Source organism: Aedes albopictus, chromosome 1 (assembly GCF_035046485.1).
Source record: "Aedes albopictus strain Foshan chromosome 1, AalbF5, whole genome shotgun sequence".
NCBI classification, from domain to species: Eukaryota; Metazoa; Arthropoda; class Insecta; order Diptera; family Culicidae; genus Aedes; species Aedes albopictus.
Genome location: NC_085136.1, coordinates 328467196 through 328490439, shown reverse-complemented (window position 1 = coordinate 328490439; position 23244 = coordinate 328467196).

Here is a 23244-nt window from a genome sequence, read left to right as displayed (position 1 = left end):
AAAGAAGTGGCATTAAAGTGTGAATTCAAGGTCCATATCCAATTCTATCGTACAACAAACACAAAATGTGAGGAAAACATCATTCTCCAACATATTAATGTAGTGAATATTGTCGACTTGTCCTGATTTAGTTTATAATGCAAAACGTGTTGAGAGGGAAAAAACAAAATTAAAGAAGAAGCCATTGAAAAAGATATTTCAAAATGAACGTGCTCGATAGTTATTTTTTAAATAGAAAAAAAAAACTTCATATTTCTTGTTGTAATCATAAATAATATTTAAAAAAAATCCGGAGTTTTTGACTTAGGAGCGTAGAGGAGGGTCTCAGAAGCGATACAAGAGGGAATCGATCTTTGAAGTAATGGTCTCAGGATATTTCATGGGGAAGGGGGGCCAAGGTGAGTGGGTTTAAATATAGAGGACCAGAAAAAAAAACAGATCATGATCATTTAACGAGGCGATAGCAAAGAGGGATAAAAGGCTAGTTTCATAGTGTTTTATAGGGGTTTGCAGAACCCCTTACTCGTCTCATGAAATCCCATGAAGAGCCCCTTTACAAACCCTTGAACTCTATTCGCAGAGTATATATCTTCCAATCTTAAATCCCCGTAAATATCCGCTTACCCCGAATCTCGTCTTTGCCCTTTTGAAATGTCTAGCAAACCTCTTGTACCATACATGTTTCTACTTTATGCAAATGGCTTAAGCTGTTGTATGCAAGTGTATGCATACTGTGGAAATGCTCAAAGAACACTAAGTTGGAGAGAGGCAGGCCAAGTTCCATTGGGAACGTAGAGCCATACAAAATATGTAGAATGTCAACGAAAACAATTCCTGCAAAGCTTAGTTTGTATGTACACTTTAACGAGTTTATTTCTACATTTACACGACTTCAGTCATACATCAATGCGAGTTGATCTGGCATAAACAGATAAACTACCAAGTGGGATCTTATACTCTCGCAAGGCGCATTTATGCATATTTAATTGGTACTCTGTGAGTCCATTCGCACGTTTATACGAGTAAGCTATGCTCATTTTGACACGATCAAAACCTTAAATGAAACGATCATTTTCCAACAACAAACTTATAACAATTCCATTTTTTGCAAAATCAGGGACGGCCTTCCGCCATGCATATTGCGTTTTTTTCCGATTTTTTTATGGTTGCCGTGAAACTCATCCTAGTTCTACAGTTTGAGATCAATTCTGGAGTCCCATTTTTTTTCTTGGAATTGAGTCCCAACTGGCATGCTCCTAGTCTTGAGCACTTCCGCTGTTATTGGTTGAGTGATTTCTATGTCAAGCCATATGGAAATTACACTGTTAATAATGCTTTGTTCAATCCCAGGTAACAATTTGATGCTGAATAATCGTTTTTCCAACCATTTTGAAGCAGGCTTTATTTAAAAAAAATCTGAGCACAAGATATAAAATCCATTATTCAGCCCCTTAACATCTAATTTTGGTGATTTTATCCAACCTTAAGTTGCTTCGAGGTTCATTGGAAGGCTGATTCAAGGCTTAATTTGCACTTAGTCAGCAATCATTTAAAATTATTGAATTTGGTTAAAAATTTAAAAAAACATTTTTTAAACTTATTTTCACCATTTGCTGCTTTCCATTTTCGGAAGAGATGCTTCGGAATGTATAAATTAATCTATGGGAAAACTGGGAATTGAACAAGGAACTCCTGATTTATAGTAACTCACCTTATCACCTACACCACACACAAATGTATACATATCCTGGAAAACGAGGGCAATGCTTGTTGTATCTGAACAATCAAGAACTTAAGTTGAACTAAAGCTGTATTGAGGCTGAAGAAGCTATGTGGACTCTAAAAAACCAAGGTTAATCCACCTAGTGGTGATAGTGCCTTTCTCATCGAATATGATCTTTTCGTAGACGTAAGCCGAAATGCTCCTGAATCCTGAGAACACTTTATATAGAAAAGCAACAATTTTAATAAAGCCATAATCGATTTTGGAAACTTATTAATGGCACATATTCCGATGTTATGTTCAATGATAAAACAGAGCTGAAAAATATCAGACCTCAGTTGACTGCTTGACAGCCTCAACTTCATTCACAATCATAGATCACTTTCCGATCTTCGACAATTTTTTTTTCAGCACACATTAGGCAATATTTTCCTTGGTAACACAATTAATGTAAAATTTGTCCTCCTTATGAGAAAAAAAATGCAAAAAAGCGAAATTTTCCCTTCATATTTCAATCGTATTGAGAAGAGCGAGGGCTCAACCAGCCGCACCTAAATTGTGAGCAGTAATTTTGGACGCAAAAGAAAAATGAAAAACCTTTATTCGGTGTTGATGTGATCAAATTATAAGTTGATCCATCCTACAATATATTTACACCGCAGGAATCTGAAATGGTGTGATTTGATGAGATCACTTTGGTAACGAATTTGTTCTCTTGCATATATGAAGAAATCGATCATTTCTTCACTTTTGATCTTACCCAAAGTTTACCAGGCTATCAAAACTGCCACGATTTGATTTATCGCTAACATTGATTTTGTTCATTTCTATAATTTCTCTTTACGTTTGCGTACTTCCTGCGGGACACCTGGAACCGATTCCATGACACTACCGGTTGTCCTAAATATGGTCTGAGACTATTTTCTTGTCAACTGTTCATCAGGCTACCTAAAAAACAACTAATTGAAGTGTTGGGTTGATATTTGACCAACCAGTTTCGCATCACTACTGGTAGTTTCTAATGTCATCTGAGGCTATTTTATTGCTAACCATTCAGCAAGTTATTGAAAAAGCCGCGATTTTATGTGTCGCATGCATAATTTTGGTTCTCTTCTATATTTAAAACTCAAGTAACCATCGTTCAATCATCAGCAATCATTAACTATTAAAACACAGTTTTTAGCTTCAATTTACAAATCCACTATTGAAAACTATTCCACTGTTATCTAGATGGTAAATAGAGTGCATCGATGAATTTTATTGCCATTGGATGATATTTGAGCGAAAAACCTGCCTTTGAGTTTTTCAATACGGATGATGGTTTGTTTCCTCTTTATCATTTCCGGTGGAACACCCGCAACCTACATGTGGCCTGAGATTATTTTCTTTCTGACCATTCATCAGATTATCAAAAAAGCCGCTATGGTTTGGTCCCCTTTTATATTTTACCACCATCGGCGGGGTACTCGTTACAGCTCGTTACTAGTTCTGGAGCACTACCGGTTCTCCCAAATGTGGTCTGAGGCTTTTTGCTGGCTAACTTTTCATTAGAATATTGAGAAAGTCACGGTTCGATGTGTCGCATGCATAGGTTCGGTTCACTTTTAGATTTGGTCACTTCCAGCAGGGCACCCAGAATTGGTTTCAGAAGACTACCGGTAGTCTCTTATCAGGCCCGTGCACAGAAGTGGCGCCAAGGGAGGGTTTTTTCCCAATTTTGGCAAAAGGCGGAGGGGCGCCTAGTGTATGTAGCGTTGCTAATGGGTGGGGGGGGAGGGTGGGTTAACAACCAAACCGCTCTCCCTCATGTGCAAATGATGGTCTGAGACTATTTTCTTGCTTATTTTTCATTAGGTTTTCAAAAAAGCTGCGCTTTGATGTGCCTGCCTTGATCAGCTTCGCATTCTTTCATTCCATGTTATGAGTAAAAGCTGACGCATGTGCTGTAATTCCAGATTCGTTGGATTTATTGGTTTCCACTGCGTTTTTATGTCCTTTCAAACCAGGGATGCCATATATACAGATTTATCTGTATTATACAGATTTTTGAGCACCAGTACAGATATGAATACGTTTATGATACGTTTTATATGAAATACAGATTTTCGAGCTAGATAGGCCATTTTATTTTTGTATGGAATACAGATTTTTCTCCCAAATTTTGTATGGGCTACAGATTTTTGAAATGAGCGATACAGATTTTTCGAAAAATCATCTGGCATCCCTGTTTCAAACGTACCTTCTTCAAACCTTGCGGCGTGTTTGACTGATGTAAACCACCGGGCAGTCGTTGCAAGGTATCTGATATATGCCAGAATGTTCTTCCAGTAGGACATTTTCCTACAAGTAACACAGTTACACACTCTTAGGTACAACATAAGGCGCATACCCAATCGGACATCACATCCAAAACCGTTAGACAACAAAGGTTAATTATAACTCTTTGACGAGTGTAAGAACGACAAATGTTATGTCTTGTCTCACGTCACGTCATGTTAATGTCGAATTCCTTGCGGAACTTTCCTGAAAATTCCTGAAAAGCCTTGATACGCCTCTGAAACATACCCTAAACCTCATTTGAAGCTGCATGTAACCCCCTGCAGTCCCTTAGAAACCCTTCTGAAACTCCCATAAAACTTTGAAATCTCAATTACCAATAGTGTTAAACATGCAGCAATTAACGAAAATCACGATCAATATTGGGATGGGCCAACTTGAGTATTGCCGGGGCCCGTAGCGTAGTGGCTACACGTTCACTTCATAAGTGGATGGTCATGGGTTCGATCCCAGCCTCGGCACTTGCAATTTTTCGTCAGTTGCTCCTCCTCCCGAGTAGACCTGTGCGCCGACTATATTTTGTTCGGCGGCGGCGTTGCAGCTTTCGGCGGCGGTGGCGGCGTGAATCGGTGTGACCAAAATTTGACCATTTGGCTAAGCAAAGGAGATGTTATTACGCTCTAGAATTTGTGGTCCGAGCTTTTTGGTGACATAAATGTTTATTTCTGATCGGGTCCGTCACTGCCACCAGTGATTATACATATTGAGATATTGCCTGTATCCTTGGCGTAATGCATGTTGCATTACTCCATTGCAAATGAAGGGCAAAACAATATCGATTTTGCTATTGTTTTTGTTTTGTTTTCTCAGAACCTTCAGAAGCTATCAAACTTGATAATAAGGTCACACTATTTACACTAAGGAATCCCCGAATGATTTCTAGGAGGAATCAACGAATAATATCCAGGAGGAATCTCTGAAGGAATTCCAGGAGAAATCTCCGAGAGAATATTAGGAGGATTTTTTTCGTGGATCGTCAAAGGAATTTCAGGAGAAATCTCGCAAGGAATTCCAGCAGGAATCCTCGAAGGAATTCCAGGAAAAATGTCCGAAGAAATATTAAAAGGAATCACCAAAGAACTTCCATGAGGGAATACCGAAAGAGATCCAGAAGGAATCCTCGACGAAATATCAGGAGAAATTCCCGAAGGAACTCTAGGAAATCTCGAATTCTAGAGAATTCCAGAACGAATCCCAAAGAAATTTCAGCAGGAATCCCCAAAAATCAACGAAAAATATCCAGAAGAAATCTCTGAAGGAGTTCCAGGAGATATTCCTTAAGGAATTCTAGGAAGAATCCACGGAATTCCCGTAGAAATTTCAGGAGGAATCCTCGAAGAAAGTCCAGGATGAATTTTCAAAGGAACTCTAGGAGGATTCCCGAATTCTAGGGGGAATCTTGGAATTAACTCCAGAAGGAATCCCCAAAAGGAATCCAAAGGAATCCCTGAGGAAGTCCAGAAGGAATACCCGACGGAATTTATGGAAAAATTCCTGGAGAAATCCCCGTAGAAATTTCAAGAGAAATCCCTGCAGGAATCTCAGGTGTAACTCCTGGAAGAATTCCGGGAGGAATTTCCGAAGGATTTTCAAGCGGTATACACGAAAAATTTTCAAGAGAAATTATCAGAGGAAGTCCAGGAGAAATCTCCGAGGGAATTCAAGAAGGAATTCCCGAAGGAATTTAAGGAGAAATCACTGAAGCAATTCAAGAAGGAAACACCGAAGAAATTCCAGGAAGAATCGCCTAAGGATTTCTAAGAGAAATCATAAAAGAAATTTCAGGAGGAAATCTCCAAGAGAATTTTAGGAGGAATCTCCGAAGGAAGTCCAAGAGAAATTCCTAGAGGAATTATATGAGAAATCCTCTAAGAAATTGCAGGAGGAATTCTTAGAGAAATCACCAAAGAAATTCCAGGAAAAAATCACGAAGGAATTTTAGGAGGAAATTACGAAAACATTCCAGGAAGAATTCCCGATAAAATTCCTGGAGGAATCTTCGAAGGCAGTTCAAGGGAACTCCTGACGGAAGTCTAGGAGGAATCCCCGAAGAAATTACAAGAGATATCCCTGCAGGGGAATACACGAAGGAATTCCGCTAGGAATATCCAAATGATTTCCAGGTGGAATCCTTGAAGAATTTTTAGCGGATATTTCCTGGTAGGGCGAAGGGTTTGCAAGAGGCATTCCCCAAAAAAAGTCCTGGAAGAATTCCAGAAGGAAGTCCTTAAGGAATTCGTGTAGAAATTCCATGAAAGATCTCTCAAAAATCTCCTGGAGATATGGCTGGTTATAAACCTAAGGAAATTATTGAAGGAATTCCTTCAAGATTCTCTAAAGGAATTCCTGAATGAGCTTCGCCCCCTAAATACTAAGTTCATTTTTAATGTATGAAATAGCGAAGATTAGAGCAGAATTTTGAGGGGTGTGCAAAGTCTAGAGCATTTACCCTTTAAAAATCCTTGAATATACTTTTGGGGAAATCCCTGAATTCTCCTAGAGGTATCCCTGAACCTTCCTACAAGATTCTCTGAAGAAATTTTGTAGAGATTTCTGAAGGAACTTCTGTAGGAATCACTGAAGAAATTCAGGAGGAGTCTTTGAAGAAACATCTGCAAGAATCCCTACAACTCCTGGAGGAATCTCTGATGGAATTCCTGGACTAATTTCTGCAAATAATCCTGTAGGAATTTCAGAAGAATACCTGCAGGAAACTTCTCACTGGATTCTTGATGGATCTCCAGGTGGCGTTTATGAATCCTAGTGAAGAATTTTTAAAGGGACTTCTGGAAGGATTCCTGAACGAATTCCTGGTCAAATAGCCTGGGGAACTTCTGAAGGAATTTCTAATGAACACCCGGAGCTATTCCTGAATCCTCCTTGAGCTATTGGGGAGATTCTTTAGCGAAGTCCTGGAGAGATCACCGAAGGGACTTCTGGAGCAATCCTTAAAAGAACTTCTGAAAGAATCTTCGATTTTTTTCATGAGCCATCCCGGAATAATTCCAAAAGGTATCCCCGAAGGAATTTCAGGAGGGTGTCTTGAACAAATTCCAGGAGAGATCCTAGAAGGAATTGCTGTAGGAACCGTTGATGAAACTCCCGGAGTGATCCCTGAAGGATCTTCTTGATCAATCCCTACAAAACGTCAAGAGAAATCCCTTCTTGGAATTCTAGAGAAATTTCTGAAAGATATCCGATAGATATCTCTAAGGAAACTCCAGGACTAGTTCCTGAAGAAACTCCTGTATGAATTCTTGAAGGTACTTCAGAAGGAATCCATGAAGAAACGCTCAGACTAATCTCTGAAGGACCTCCTATGAGAATCCCTGAAGGATTTTCTGGATGATTTTTTTATGTATCTCTAGGAGGTATCCCTGAATCCTCCCGAAAGAGTTTTTTCCTGTCGAGATCTTCCTGATAGATCTACTGAAAAAAAAATCAATTATAAAACTCCTGGAGGCATACCTGAAGAATTTTCTGGAGGAATCCCAGGTGGATCTCCTGGAGGCATCACTGAATCTTCTGGAAGAATCTTTGAAGAAACCTCCGGAGAGATTTGAATGAGGAATAATTAATACAATCTAATATAAAAAGAAAACAAAAATTCTAAGAGTTGAGAAATCAATTATTGTAGTCAATCATTTATGATAGTGATCGTGAGATTTTTATTATCTCAACTTTATGTAAACTTAAATTTGTTCGTGCACTGATCACCGGCGCAAAAAATGAAAATCGGCGGCGTGACAAACAGCGGCGTTGAATTAGAATAGAATACATTAAGGCGCTGTACAATGAGTAAGTGCCAATTGGAATTGCTCACGCAGTGCCCTGGTGGACAAAAGAGCTGTAAATTAGATTAAGTGATTGAAGAATAAACAAAAAACTGAATATGTATTCATTATTCGGGATCCCAACTTCCGGTAAAAATGTTTTAACTTTTCTTTGAAAATGGAATTTGGGGAAATTTAAATTCAATGGGAGGTGTCAGAAATGACTGGATCAAAAAGATCACTTGATGTTTTTCTACTTGTGTGGAATTAAGTACGGAAAACAATTAAAAGCGAAAATCCCAGCAAAAACTGTTCAACAATTGTCGAACTACCCTGTACATGCAAAATGGTCATTGACAGAGGAAGATCTTAGTTAATAACTGAGTGTGGCAGTGCTCATAGAAGCTCAGAGGCAGACCTGGTCGTAGTTGGAACTTCACCCTAAGAAGAAGTGGAAGATGTCGTGTAAAATACATGAAGATATTCTATGCTCAGGAAAATCAACAACATTCCCATTACTAAAAGTTCATGGAGGGACCAGTATGCCCTTGCTCAGTACTCACACGTTTGCAGTTTAGACTATATTATCCCTTGCGTTTATTTTTAGGATGAACAAAACAAGTGTCGTGTTAACCTTGCGAAAATGTAACGCAATGGTTACAAATAATACAAACTTATAGACAATTTCGCGCAACATGCATTTAATGTTCTAATATGCACAGCTTCTTCTTATGAGTTCCACAACCTGGCACATACAAACCCTGGCGCGTCATCATCGTTGCCATCACAAACTGCACATCAAAAGTTATTCTTACGAAACAAAAACCGCCGGTGCTAATCAAAACACATTGCTAGATGCATCCAGTCAGTCAGTATGTGCAACTCTGTGGAACGGCTCCTCAGCACGGCGCGGTGGCAGCTGACTTTGGGAGTAAACTTTCCCAGCTAACCAACCAACGAAACCGTGGAGCACATCCCCGAGGGGATCAACAACATCCAGTCCGATGAGCAGCAGCAGCAGAGCTTTGGAACGGTGGGGGAGAGCGGCAGACAATTAAACGTTTCATAATAAACACAAAATTTCCCATAAATAATTCCAAAAGTCCCAGTGAAGAAACAGGGGTGAAAGCAGTAATAAATAACAAAAGTTCCATAAACAAATAGAAAAATGCATAAATAAATCAAAACTTTCCATAAATAATTGATTTTTGAGCAATTAAAAACGTCAAAAATGCAATGAATAAATCAACTGTTGCAATAAAAAAAGCCAATTTTCCCACCAAATAACTTCGAATTTTCCATAAATAAATCCGATTTTTCCATAATAAATTGGAAAATTCACAATAAAAAAATATCGAAAAAGTAATAAAAAATAAAAAAAATGCAATAAAAAATGACGAAATTACCCATGAAAAGCAAATGCCGGAAAGTATAAGACAGTGAAATGCTGAATCGCGCCTATATATGACTGAAACAACTGAAAAGCTTGCGTAACTATGACTGCAATTTACCGAGCAATTGCTTGCTGTCCGAACTCGCTATCGCTCGTCGGACCTAAAAAAGGGATAACATCTATGTTTGCATTATACCGGGCAAATTCTTGGATCTGTGGTTTGCCTAGAACCGAAACGATGCAGTTGCGGTGCATCGGATATCGGAAACTTCGGCGGCCTTCTGCCGCCTCAGTTCCTCAATCCTCTATGCGGCTTCGCCGCATAGTCTATGTATTGTTTTGGCTTATAATGCATTTACGTTTATTGCTCGTTTTTTGATATTTATTGATAATTTAGTTTTCCGTTTATTGCACTTTTTGAATTATTTATTGCTTTTTAGATATTTTTTTATTGTGATTTTTCTAATTTATTATGGAAAAATCGGATTTATTTATGGAAAATTCGAAGTTTTTTGGTGGGAAAATTGGCTTTTTTTATTGCAACAGTTGAATTATTCATTGCATTTTTGACGTTTTTAATTGCTCAAAAATCAATTATTTATGGAAACTTTTGATTTATTTATGCATTTTTCTATTTGTTTATGGAACTTTTGTTATTTATTACTGCTTACACCCCTGCTTCTTCACTGGGACTTTAGGAATTATTTATGACGAATGATCACTTTCTTATGAGTCGTTTATATTTTAGCCGGGGGAGAGCTGGGTGGAAAGTGTCACCTGAAAAAAGGCCCGATGTTAGCAGTGATGAATTTTTCTTAAATCACTAAATGTTACCTGGGGAAATTTCCCGAAAAGTTTCTGGACTCGAACCCATCCTGAATAACCGTGCGCTTCCGTATCGGCTATGCGGGACCTTTTAAATTCAATAGGTCGTTTTACATCGTGTTCTCCCACATTCATATTTCGCCAAGTCTTGCCACCCTTCGTCTTCCTGTCCACCACCCATCCTAGATGCTCATCATCTGTTGCTGCTGCTACTGCTGCTACTGTTGATCCCATGGAGATGAGGCACTCTCCGGCTCTCAGCACCAGCCAGCCAGCCAGCGGGCGAAATGATTAATTTATCAAAGAGAATTTTATAAAATGTTTTTCGATGAAATCCTTTCCGCTACCGTGCGCTCTCATTAAAATTTACCACGATTCATTCTCGCCTGCTTTTTATTGAAACCTCACCATTTCGCGCCATTTCCATCCCCTCACAAGCCCCTCGCCACCACCGGTGCTAGATTCGGCGTCGTTGCCATCTCGGTTTTCCCCCGCCGGCCGAGCCCCTTGGCATCATCCGTCCACACTTTGCCGGGAAGCGTGGCATTACGAACATTTTCATATTGCGCACGAAATTAACTGTCACGAATTAAGCGCTCTAAAATGAAAACAATTTCTTTGGAGATTTCCGCCCCATCTTTGAACCGTTTGTTTGTGAATTGCACCACTGCTAACTGCTGCCGGCGAGACATTCAGGAGATTATCAAAAGTTCGCTATCTCTCTCGCCGTGTAGTTTGTTTGCCGCCGCACCGTTTGTTGTGTGTGTTGCTCCCGGGGGGAGGATCACCATATGAAATTTGCCTGCCATAATCCCACAAGTATATTACCATAACGAAGTAGCTAATTTTTGGCGCAAACATCAGCAAGCTTTTCCGAAGGCGCTTAAACGGCCCCTGCCCTCGCGCGCTTGTTTTGCCAGGCAAAAGGGAAAAGTCGCCCCCTCTCAGCAGACCCAGAATAACAACCGAAAAAACATACACAAATTTACTGGCATTATTAGAAAAGATTACCGGGATAAAGTTTGGGATTTCATTGGGCTCCGCTGCTGGCTGTGCCGGGGAGCGTGCTGTTTGGTGGACCTCCCGTTATGCCCACCGGTGTCTTGGTAGGGGTATGCGACATGCAAAATTTCCATGGTATAACGCGCTTTCCACACGATATGGAAATGGTCATTTCAGTAACAAAATTTGAAAACGACGTATAATCAATGGTGTAGCATTGATTATACGTCGTTTTCAAGATTTGTTACTGATTTGATAAGAAAAAATCCAAATGCTCATGTGCTTATTGAAAATACGTTGTGAAGTATTCTCTGATTTCCATTATGCTTGGTAGGTTTACTCACTCACCAGTTCACTTACCAACTAGCTCACTCACTCACTCGTTTACTCGCTCACCTGCTTACTCACTTATCAACTAACTCACTCATCAATAAACTACATCACTTACTAATTTACTACATCACATACTCACTAACTTACATCACTTACTAACAGCCATTCTCACTTACTCACTAAATCACGCACTTACCATCTTACTCATTCATTAAATTATTAACTCACTACATCACTCAATAACTCACTCACTCACTCATTCACCCATTAACTGGTTCACTTACTCAATAAATCACTTACTCACTAACTCACTAGCTAACCCCACTTCTAGAATGGGGTGCATCAAAACTTCGGATTTATGAGTTTCTAGTTGGGAGAAATCAGGATAGATAGAATTTAGAGCTTGGCAAAGCAATTGTTGGACCATGTTATCATTCACGTTCACACACTTATTCAAAAATTCACTCACCGGCTCACTCATTCTTTCACACATTCACTCACACACTCGTTCTTTCGGTCATTTAGTAATTAACTTATTAACCACGAGTGGGATGATTTTCGGCGTTGCATCCTTGTCCAGATACTTCAGTCAACAGCAGCCTCCAACCATTAGCCACAACTTCACTCATTGCATCACCAAATATCTTACTTACTCACCACATCACTCAGTAACTCACTATATACCTCATTTGTTCACGAAGATATTCATTTACTCACTGACAGGCTCACTCACTAACTAGGTTATTCATTTACTTACTAACATGCTCACGAGCTCACTAGCCCACTCATTTACTGACACATTCCCACCCACTATACGCTCACTCACTCACAGTGGTGTCATTGAGGTGACTCCAACTTTCTCGCTGAGTAACGAGCACTTCAAATCAAAAATAATGATAATAATCCTAGTACGTTTCTAATAGTAAAGTTTCTTATTGTGTTGGCATTCCCACACATTCAAAAAAAAATCTAATTTGTGAGTTTTAACAATTTTCTTGCACTTTGATGAATATTGAAAATCACATGTGGGATTTTAGATTTTTCTCTCACTTTTGATATGACTGCGAAAATTTTGCGCCCTCATAAATTATAAAGTCTCCCTTTCTGCTTATGCGCCCCCATAAGCTCAAAAAAATCTTTTTCAGTGAAACCTCTTCCCCGGATTCCTCTTGGTACATTTCTAATTTTTTTTCCTAGATTTGTTTTTCGAAAAAACGTTTCAAAAATTGTTGGTTTTTCTGAAAATCTTCCAAAAATTCCTTCAGAAGTTTCTTTAAGAATTTCACCAGAATTTTTTTCACGGTCCCTCTTGATTTTTTTCAAGGATTCATTTGGAAACTCCACTAGGGATTTCTTCAGAAATTTCATGAGGATTTAAGAAATTTCTTCAGGGTTCGCTTACTCTTATGCAAATTTTTCGGAAATCGCTCCGGAAGTTTGTCAGAAAATCAACTCAGAAATTCTTCAAAAGATTCCTTCTGTTTCGAATTGTTAAAAACATATAAATGTTTTTTTTTCGAATTTTGTATAAGGGATTGCTTTAAAAATTCCTCTTGGGATTTCTTCTGAAGTTACTCTAGAGGTTCCGTCGGAAGTTTATCTAAAGATTTCTCCGAAAATTTCTGGAAGTATTTCATTAGAACATCACACAGAAACACCTCCAAGGATTCTTTCCAAAAATCCTCTTGATGTTCATTCGAATTGCTCTCTAAACATTAAAAAAAAATGATCCTTGGGCGGCTTCATGAATTTTCATACGGAATTTTTTCAGAAAACAACCTACATAGATTGCTTCAGAAACTTCTCCATAAGTTTTCTCACGTACTCTTTTTTTTATAAAATCGCTCATATTTATTTCCAGACTTTTTTAAGGCATTCTTTTAGAAATTTCTACGGGGATTCCTCCAGGAAATCTTCCAGGAATGCCTGCATGAATTGGATTTTTCATGGATTACGTTAGAAATTCAGTGCTTTCTCAAGAAATTTTAAAATAATATCTCAAAAACAATTCTAATGGATTACTTCAGCAATTCATCCTGAAATTTCTGTAGAAATTCCTCCAAGGATTCTTTCAAAAATTTATTTAGAGATATCTTAGGAAATTTATCGAAGAATTTCTTTAGAAAATCTTGCAGAGGTTCTTCAAAAATTCTTCCAGAGAATCGTTCTGTGAATTTTTCCAAGATCGAATCGGCATTTTCTCTCCAAAGATTTGATCAGAAATTCATTCAGGCATTCCTTCAGAATTTTTAAAGGACCACTTCGGAAGTTTTTTTCGCCATGGGGTGCTCCTCTTAGAACTCCATCTGGCTTTTGTTCTAAGATTTTTTTTTAAAACGTCTGAGAAATTTGTAAGGTTGTACCTTTCTTAGTAAGTATTCGTAAAAAAATAAATAAACAAATAAATAAATAAATAAATTCATCTACCGGTTCCACCGGAATTTCTTCAAGGATTTCTCTAAAGTTTCCCAGAAATTCTTTTAGAAATTTCTTAAAATTTCTTCAAGGGTTACTTCGGAAAATGCTTTAGAGATCTTTGCAGGAATTGCTCCAAATGCCCTTAGAAAATCATTCACGAATTCATTCTAAAATAGATTTATAGATTTCTTTACAGACTTCTCCAGGGGTTCTTTCTGAAAACCTTACACAGACCCCTTCAGAAATTACTCAAGGATTTCCTTCACCGATCTTCCGAATTTAAAAGTTAATCCAACGATTTTCTCCAGTGATTTAAAAAAATCTTCTAAACATTTCTTCGGATAGGGTGACTTTGGGTATTATCGGCAGGTTTGTTCTCTTCGTCATGGGGGGTTTTTGTTGGCCAAATTTCCTGAAACTTGGCCATACAATTTGGCTTGGCTGGGAAGGATTTGAGACCAACTCTGAGTTCAACAGGTTTTAAAAATCCCCCATGACGAAAATACGCAAGTTACACTATTCCTTAAAAAAACTTATACTTTTTCAAAAAAAAAATCCACCAGTGTGATTTTTTCTACACTTTTTCCAGGGATTTTTTTGGAAGTATCCTTAAAGACTACTTCAATATTCTTAGAAATGTTCCATTTTTTTGTTTTAGAAATTCTTTTAGAGATTCATACGAATAGTCTTCAAGGAATTCCTAAAAAGTGCTCCAGAAATAGCTGCAAAGATTCTTTTAGAAATTGTCCCACGGTTTTATAAAGAAATTCCTGTATCCTGTATGTACTTTCCCGGGGAAGCTTTTTAAGAAATTCTCTTGGCGAAATATTTTGATTTGCAGAATTTTACTAAAGAATTGTCATTCAGATTATGTAAAACCATACCAATCACGTTTTAATGTACATTGAGGTCATTTAGATCTAGGCGTACCAACGTAAAGAAGCTTTAATTTGGAAACGTTAAGTAACTAGCTCTGATTTTACCATGGCAGCCCTGCTTACTCACTACTTTCTAACTAGCTCACTCACTTATTCACTTAATCCTCCAGTAGTCGACCTGTTGTATTTTGTACAACACGTTGGAAAGGCAGCACACATTTATTACGTAACGCTACCCGAGCAGGAGAAAATAGTTGAAGAATAACTAACCAGGTATGGAAACCGAATACCTACAACCTGAATGAGGTATTAAGTAGCCCTGCATAAAAGGTTAAATGCTTAAAATAATAACTGGTGTGTATTCTGTGCATAACGTGTGAATAATGATATCAGGTATGACAATACCAAAATAATAATCGGCAATTTTTCCATACAAATAGCGATTTTTCCATAACTCAATAATACCTCAACACCAAACCAATAACTCGTTTAGGTATTGTATCAATACCTACAAAATACCAAAATAAGTTATTTTCAATACCTGGACAACCGACCAATATCTTGTCTTGGTATGATACCTGACTATGGTATGCTCTAGTTATGTGGCAGTTATTCATTCCTGCTCGGGTAAAGTCGACAGTTTCTGAAACCCCCTCCCCCCTCTGTAACGCTTCTTTGTATTAAAACCCTAAAATTTTTGTATGGGCCGTAACGCTCGACGGTATTCCTATACAGCGTTACGTAATTTGTGGACGGCGCCAAAAAGCTCGCTTATTGTACACAGCTGGCAGCGGTAACCGACCGTGCGAGTTTCTGGAGGCTAATAATTTACCACTCATCTCGATAATAAAGAAAAATAATAATAATAATAATAATAAAAACCACTCATCTCACTTGATGTTTAACCTCTTAGCTCAGTTTCTTACCAACTAACTCACTCATTGACTCACAAACTCACCAATTCACTAGCTTACTCATTGTGCTCACTCACTAACTCACCAACTCAATCATTCACAAACTCGCTTATTACCTATCTCGATAGCTCACTTACTGACTAGCCTACTAATTCTTTCACTAATACACTTTTACCAACGGAGCGGATCTCACGTACTTATTAACTCGCTAGCTCACTTACTCAGTACACCACTCACTGACTCACTAACTCATGTACTCCTGGAATCATACACACTTACTCCTCAATTCATTAATTTTGATAGTTCTAGCTTTTTTAGTCAGTAACTGACTCACACGCTCACTCACTCACTAATAATCTTACCTACTTTCTCATTGACTTACCTCGTTTTTTCTTATCCGATTTTTAAATATGCATTAAAGCGGAAGCCACTCTTATGTTGTCTTTCGGCTCCGTTATGCCTCAAAACATTCGAGCCTCATGCATGAAAGTCTTATAGTATTATAAGAGAAGCTATTTTAATATAGCTCTAACTATTAGCGTACGCTGTCTCATGTTCATTATTTTCATCTCATACGCTGTCCCATGTTCAATTTATACGCATAAAAAGCAGCCCCACCATGATTGGAGTGAGGAGTGAGAAATAAACAATGAAACAGTAACGTGTGATCAGTGATTAATGGGTAGTGAGCAGTGTAGAAAATGGTCTGAACAAACTAGAGTGAAAAGTTAGAGTAAGCCGTGAAAAGTGATCACTTATTATTCACCTTAAAGGTAAAACATCAAGAAATCCCATTGCAATTTTGCGTACAAACTTAAGAGAGGCACAAATCTGACAAACGAAGCATCGAATCAAGCCGCACTTTTTTATTCTGGTGTTGCTTACTTGCGAAAAGAGGCAGCTTTTCTAAATCGAGAGCATTTTTTTACGAATTTTCAAGATTAGTGCTCTTGAATACGTGTGAGTATGAGGACCAAGCTGGCCATTGTGGCAGCCATATTTGTATTCTCAGATGTTTCTCCTTAAGAGGGAAGACTATGAAGCAGTGAAAAGTGAGCAGTGCAGAGCGATAGAATGGTGAGTAGTTAACAATCAGCTGTGTTCGATGAAGGATGAGCAGTGAATAGTGTTAAGTGAGAAATAAAGAGTGTGGAACAGTGATGAGTGAATAATGAGAAGTGAGTAGTAAGAATAAGCAGTAGTTAATGAGTGTGAAGTGAGAAGAGAAACGTGAGTTGTAAGGAATGAGCAGAGCAGTGAAAAGTAGCACACTCCCAAGCTTTGGCAGGTTTATTAACTAGATGTAATATTGTTCAATATCACGACGCGCATCGATTAGATTTATTAGTTTTATTCGAGACTTTTCTTATCCTAGCTTCTACGTTCCGGAGATATCTAAAGTCATTATGTATAGCTGGACCAATTGGTGATCGATGCTCCGACCGGGTAAGAAACTATTCCAAATGAGACAGAGACCACCCCATCAGCGTTGTTGCACGGTAAGAGGCCTTAGGAGCTGCCTGGCTTGAGAACAGTCATAAATCAAAAAAAAAAACTATAAATTGACACTTTCTAGGAAAACGGTTACGACTGCAAATGAATCGAGTGAATGCAGCATAACGCTACGAAGGAATTAATACTGAACACAGTTCGATGACATGTATGAAGCACATGTCACAAGTGAGAAGTGAGCAGTTTAGAGTGAGGAGTAAGAAGTGAGGAAAACGTGCTTCTGGAGCCGACCTACTGATACCTGAAGAAGTGAGCAGTCCGATATGAGTGGTAAGGAATGTAAAGCAGTGAGCATGGGTCACCCTCTAGAATTGTGCCTTTTGATGAAAAGAACACTGTGGAAGTTGCAGCTCAATCGTTTAAAACCTGAACTGGCGCATATGAGTTGAAGGTTTGTATGGGATTTGCAGTCCAAATATATGGATATCATGATATGTTCTTCCACAAAGTTGTTCCTTAGGGTATAAAGTGCTACTTTTTAAATTCTGAGCCAAATCGAACTCATCAAACCGACGTGCTGAATGAGATACTGGAAGTCATCCAATTTCCCATATATGTGGACTGTAAATCCCATATAAACCTTCAACTCATATGCGCCAGCTGAAACTTTCACAGATTGTTCTTCTCATCCAAAGGTACGATTATAGAGGGTACCCCGTGAATTTTTACCAATTTTTTCTCACTATACAAATGTGGGCGCATCTAGTGAGCAGCAAAGAGTAAGAAGTCAGGAGAGAGAAGAGATAAGCAAGCAGTAAAGAGTATGAAGTTAGTAGTAAGGAATAAGCAGTGAAGTAGAGAGGAGTGAAAAATGAGAAATAAAGAGTAACTATTGAGGAGTGAGCAGTTCAAAGGGAGAAGTGAACATTGAGTTACAAGTAATCAGAGGGACGTGAGCATTCGAAAGCAAACCAATAAGGAGTGAGATGTAAGCAGCAAATACACTAAAACGTCTTTTCATGTACATAGGTTGAAGGAGGCTTCAGGGGATTCCAGAGGTGTGTAGAGCGTATTTGTGTTTCTGGGAGTCTCGGGGGGGTTCGAGAGAGCCTCATTGGCGCTTCAAGGGGTCTCAGAGGGTTCCGGAGGAGTTCCAGCGGGTCACAGGGACGATTAAAGAAGTTTCAGGAGGCTCCAAGGGTGCTCCAGCGTGTCTGAAAGCATTCCATGAGGATTTAGGGGCTTTTCAAGCAGTACCATTGGATACCAGGGAGTCTGAGGGGCGTTTGAAGGGGTTTCAATGGTGCCTCAGTGGGTTTCAAGGGGTTCCAGGAAGATCCAGGGTATCTTTGGGGTGCTTGTAGTTGTACTTGCGGACGTTGAGGCGACTTTCAAAGGCATTACGCTGGCGTTTTCAGGGATTTTGGACGGTTTCAGGCTCGTTACATGAGATCTGTCGGGGTGTATGCGGGCCTACCAACCAAGCGTATCCAGACGGTGAATCCAATCGTTCTTCCTGAACGATCAGGTGGGGTTCCTTGTGGACTGTATTAAGGTGTACACAGTCCCGACACTGGATAATTCTTCCACAATAGCTACTCTTCTTTTCACACCGTTCGAAATAAAGAACACACGCGCGACGTACAGCAATTAACAAAGTTTATTTAGGGAAACAACACACTAATTTTCACATTTATTGAACTTAACTCTAACATTGATTTTCTATACTAACACATTAAAACTTAATACTAAACATCGAGTATGGGTGCGACCGCGCGACCGGGCTACGTAACGATAACTAATTGACCTACGCTGTATCTCCCATCAGCCTACCTATCACACGATCCCGAACCTAACTCCGACACCCGAATGACCCTCGCTGACGTCATCGATCCGATCTAACCAGGTAGCAATATCCATCTCTAGCTCATCTTCTCTCGATGGCATGTATATCGGAGCAGAGTGGGTCATAGGCGTAGCAAGGCATGGTACTAGTCGTAGACAAGATCCGAGGGGGTTTTAAGAGGATTTCGGAGGCATTTCAGGAGGTTTCCTAGTACTTTCGGCGGGCTTCAGAGGGCGTTTTGGAGGCGTTTGGGGGGGGCGTTTTGGAGGCGTTTTTGACGGGACGGCTTTAAATGGCTCCTTGAAGCACCTGAAGCCACTTTAATCTCAATTTTAGAGCTTTCTGAGAAGTTCCTGGAAACCCACTTGGCCCCATCTCAAACACCCAGACCTGTTCTCGCGCGATTCCCTCATTAATTTAGGTACAACATTCCCTCTTTTTCTGCCCTTTTCAATTTATGAACATTTTTAGTTTATACACCCCCAGCCAATGGCATAAAAGAGGTTGTAGTGCAGTGAAGTGAGAAGTGAAAAATGTGAATTGATGCAGGAAATATGATGAACGAGAAGTGTGAGGCAGTGAGAAGTGAAGAGTAAAAAATTTGGAGCGACCAGTGAGGAGTAATCAGTGAAGATAAAGAACTTTGGAGTAAAAAGAGAGTTCTTCGGAGTGAGGAGTAAGTAGTTAAAAGTAAGAAGTGAGAAGTGAATAGTGAAAGATGAGTATTCTAGCTTAACTTTACAAAACACCCTAAGTGACAAATGTAAACAAAATCAAGATTTTTATACTAAAACAGCATTTCAATAAAAAAAATTCTAGTGCCCACCATTTGGCCTGCTTTGTGAATAATATTCCTGAATTTTTACATTTCTTAAATGCTGAATGTGTGAAATTCTATGGGGACAGTGAATTTCAACATCGATTTTCTTCGTTCATGGATTTTGTTAAACACATAAGTTGTTCGTTAAAGCTAGGCTTGGCTAGGCTAGGAAGTGAGTCGTGAGGTGTTAGCAGTGAGAAGTGTGGATCAGTGAGAAGTCAGTAGTGGGAAGTGAGCTTTTAAAAGTATGAAGCCAGGAGCGAGGGGAAAGAAATGAGGAGCAAGCAGTAAAGAGAAGAGAATTGTGAGAAATTAGCAGAGAGAAGTGAAGAGTGTGATGAAGTGAGAAATGAAGAGAAAAGAACTATTGAAGAGCGAAGGATGAGAAGTTAGTGAGAACGAATATCAAACAGGAAGTAGTGTTCAGAAAATAAAGGTGAGGAATAAAAATCAGTGAGAAGTGTGGATTGAGAAATTAGTAATGAAGTATTAGAAGCTAGCAGTTAGCAGTGGGATTAAAAAAAATGAAGAGCGAGGAGTAAAAATTGAGAAGTGAGAGATATTGGGTTTCATGTGTGTCACGGGTTTTCAAAAACCGGATACCACCATCTTCAATTTTAAAATGACGTCAGACGTCGATTTTCGACATCTACTAATCAAACCCGTTCCAATAATAATTGTTTGATTTTTTTTTACATTTAGCAATTTAATTAAACGGCGCGTTTAATCCATCCATTCCTTATTCCTAAAATATTCTCCAGAAATCCTTATAATACTTCAAGAAATCCGAGAATTCTCCGAGAATGTCATCAATCAGCAATATAGAATCGAAAAACATTGATTTGTCTTTATTAGAGAGACTTTCAGCCCTTGGATCGAAAAACATCTTGAAACGTATTCAACTTATAAATTCAAAATATCGTATACCCTTAGATCTCAGTAGCCCCTGTGACCGAAAGAAAAAGCACATGGATCGTGCTTCGCCGACCACTCGGATGGGTGGTAGTAGGCGGAACGCTCAAATTTGTAGCATATTACACTTGTAGCTCATAATCATGCTCCTAAATGGGCACAGCGCTGTTGTTGCAGTTACAACCAAACGACTACAACGCCGTTGCTGGTGACGAAAATCCGAGGGAGGAAAGTCGGTTGCCGGCTGATCGCAACCAGCAACCAGAAGCAGCCCCCCGGATTGTAAGCTGGATATTTATGCGCACTTTTTTGGTCTCTGCGCCGTATCGGTGTGTGGCAGCCTGCCTGCATTTCAGCCCCCATAGTCCCACACACATAGTGAAATGTTTAGTTGCTCTGTCTCTCGTCGTCGGGCAGCAGCGGCTGTGCAAATACAATTTCCTGAGCGCCAAAAATTCTAACACCGTTCCAGGTCGTAAAGTTAAACCGCCACCGCCATCGCCTCGCACACTGCTTGCTGCGCTTCGCTTCGACCAAAAACCGGCAGAGGAGCAGATTTATGACCTCATGTGAGTCCAAAATGTGGCTTTGAGCGGGCCCCCCTTCAGGAGTACCTACAGGAAAAAAAAAACAGCCGAATCAAGGCAAGAGCCAGGCCAGCAGCAGCCAAACGCTCGCCCGCTCGCCCGCCTCGAGCCAAAGTAGGAGTTGTTTATGGCGCGTTTCGCGGGAAATCTGTTTTCCGGCAATATATTGCCGGGAATTAAATCGTTTCGGGATTGTAATTTTCGCTTTCTCGAACTGCAGTTACGTATGGCTGGGATTTGTTTCGAACTTTTGAACGGCTTTTCTACAATTGGTGTAGTATTTGTGGGGAATCCAAAGTTCGGTATGAATTATTTGTGCACGCCAACAGAGAAGAATCTGGGGAAAGCCTCAATTTATAATTTCCAGTAAATCAAGAGTCGCTTGGTTGGGACAAATAGAAGCCCACGCTTCATTAGAATTAGTTCGTTCATGACATGCTTTCAACTGAAGTACGAATGACATAAAGTGGTTCGCAGAAGTAGCTTAAAGGTAAAACCTTTTATCATTAATAATTTAAAATAGGTTGGTAATTTAGTCTAGTTTGTAATTGGAGATGCTCCTGGCAAATATCAGTGAGGACCAATTTGTTGATTGATAACAAAAATTAAAAGTCGTCCATGCAAAAAGGGAACCTGCTGATATTCGAGAGGGTGGGTCCTCGGGTTTTGTGGGTTGTGATCAATATGGCAGATTATGTACGAATACGGATTCCCGGATAAACTGATACGATTAATCAAGGCGACGAAGGATCGAGTGATGTGCGTAGTTTGAGTATCATGGGCACTCTCGAGTCCCTTCGAATCTCGCAGAGGGTTACGGCAAGGTGATGGTCTTTCGTGCTTGCTGTTCAACATTGCTTTGGAGGGTGTAATAAGAAGAGCGGGGATAAACACGAGTGGGACGATTTTCACGAAGTCCGTTCAGCTGCTTGGTTTCCAACAGTTTCCCGGCGGTGTCCAGAAGGCAGATAGGTCTGCATGCCGACAGGTCGATGTTTGTACTTGACACCGAGACTGACTACACAGCAACTGTTGTGCGGCTTTTTCACAGTGTTTCAGGTTTAGCTGTGTAACCTGCATTACCGTCGGTTGGTTCGACCTCCACGCGTGACTGGACATTTGGGCCTGCCCGTCGTGTGATCCTTATTCACCGCGCAAATCAGGCATTTTGATGTCGAGCTGCACTGCCTGACGATGTGGCCTTCCACTCCGCACTTCCGCACTGTAGAGTTTGCTCCTTTCCAGACCTTTACACGCCCACGACTTGTGTCCTTGATCGAAGCATTTGAAGCACGCCTCATGCTATCAGGTATCAGAAGGCCGGCTCCAGAGGCACGTTATCCTCGATTTGGGACATTTGTGCCATCGTCAAAATAACAGCCTATTTCATCATCTACCTGAGGGAAGAGGAAGGAAAAAGGATTTGGATGGGGATAGGGACGATAGGGAAATAGGAAAAATACCCTGGAGGAGGGTACTAACGCACAAGCGTACCACAATGGGTTCAAACAGCGCCCTGAAAAGGGCACTGTAATAACGCATAAAGCGAAAGAGAGCCTATAGCTCTTTACCACAGCGGGTTAAGAACAACAGAATATCCTTAAGATTCAGGTTTCTGAAGTCAGTTTCACTTAATAAGTGTTTACCGAATACTCGGAAACGCAGTTGCGCAAAAACTGGACAGTTACATATCAAATGATACGAAGTTCCATAATCGGATTCACAGCTATCACATGCAAATGAATCAGCTTGCTGAATATTCGCCATGTGATAGCTGAGTCGGCAGTGGCCAGTCAATGCTTTGACCAGAGTGCTGCAATTCTGCTTTGACAGATTTGTAAGATACTTCGCCACCCTTGGAGATGGCTCAGTACAATATAATTTGGTTTGACGGCATGACTCCAAACTATTCCAGTATTGTCTGTGTTGAGTGGCAGCCCAGGTGTGAATCTGAAGCTTTACCCAACACTTCTATATCGGAATAGCTGGCTCAGGGCCAATGAGGTCATGTGATGCTCCAGTGCGTGCTAA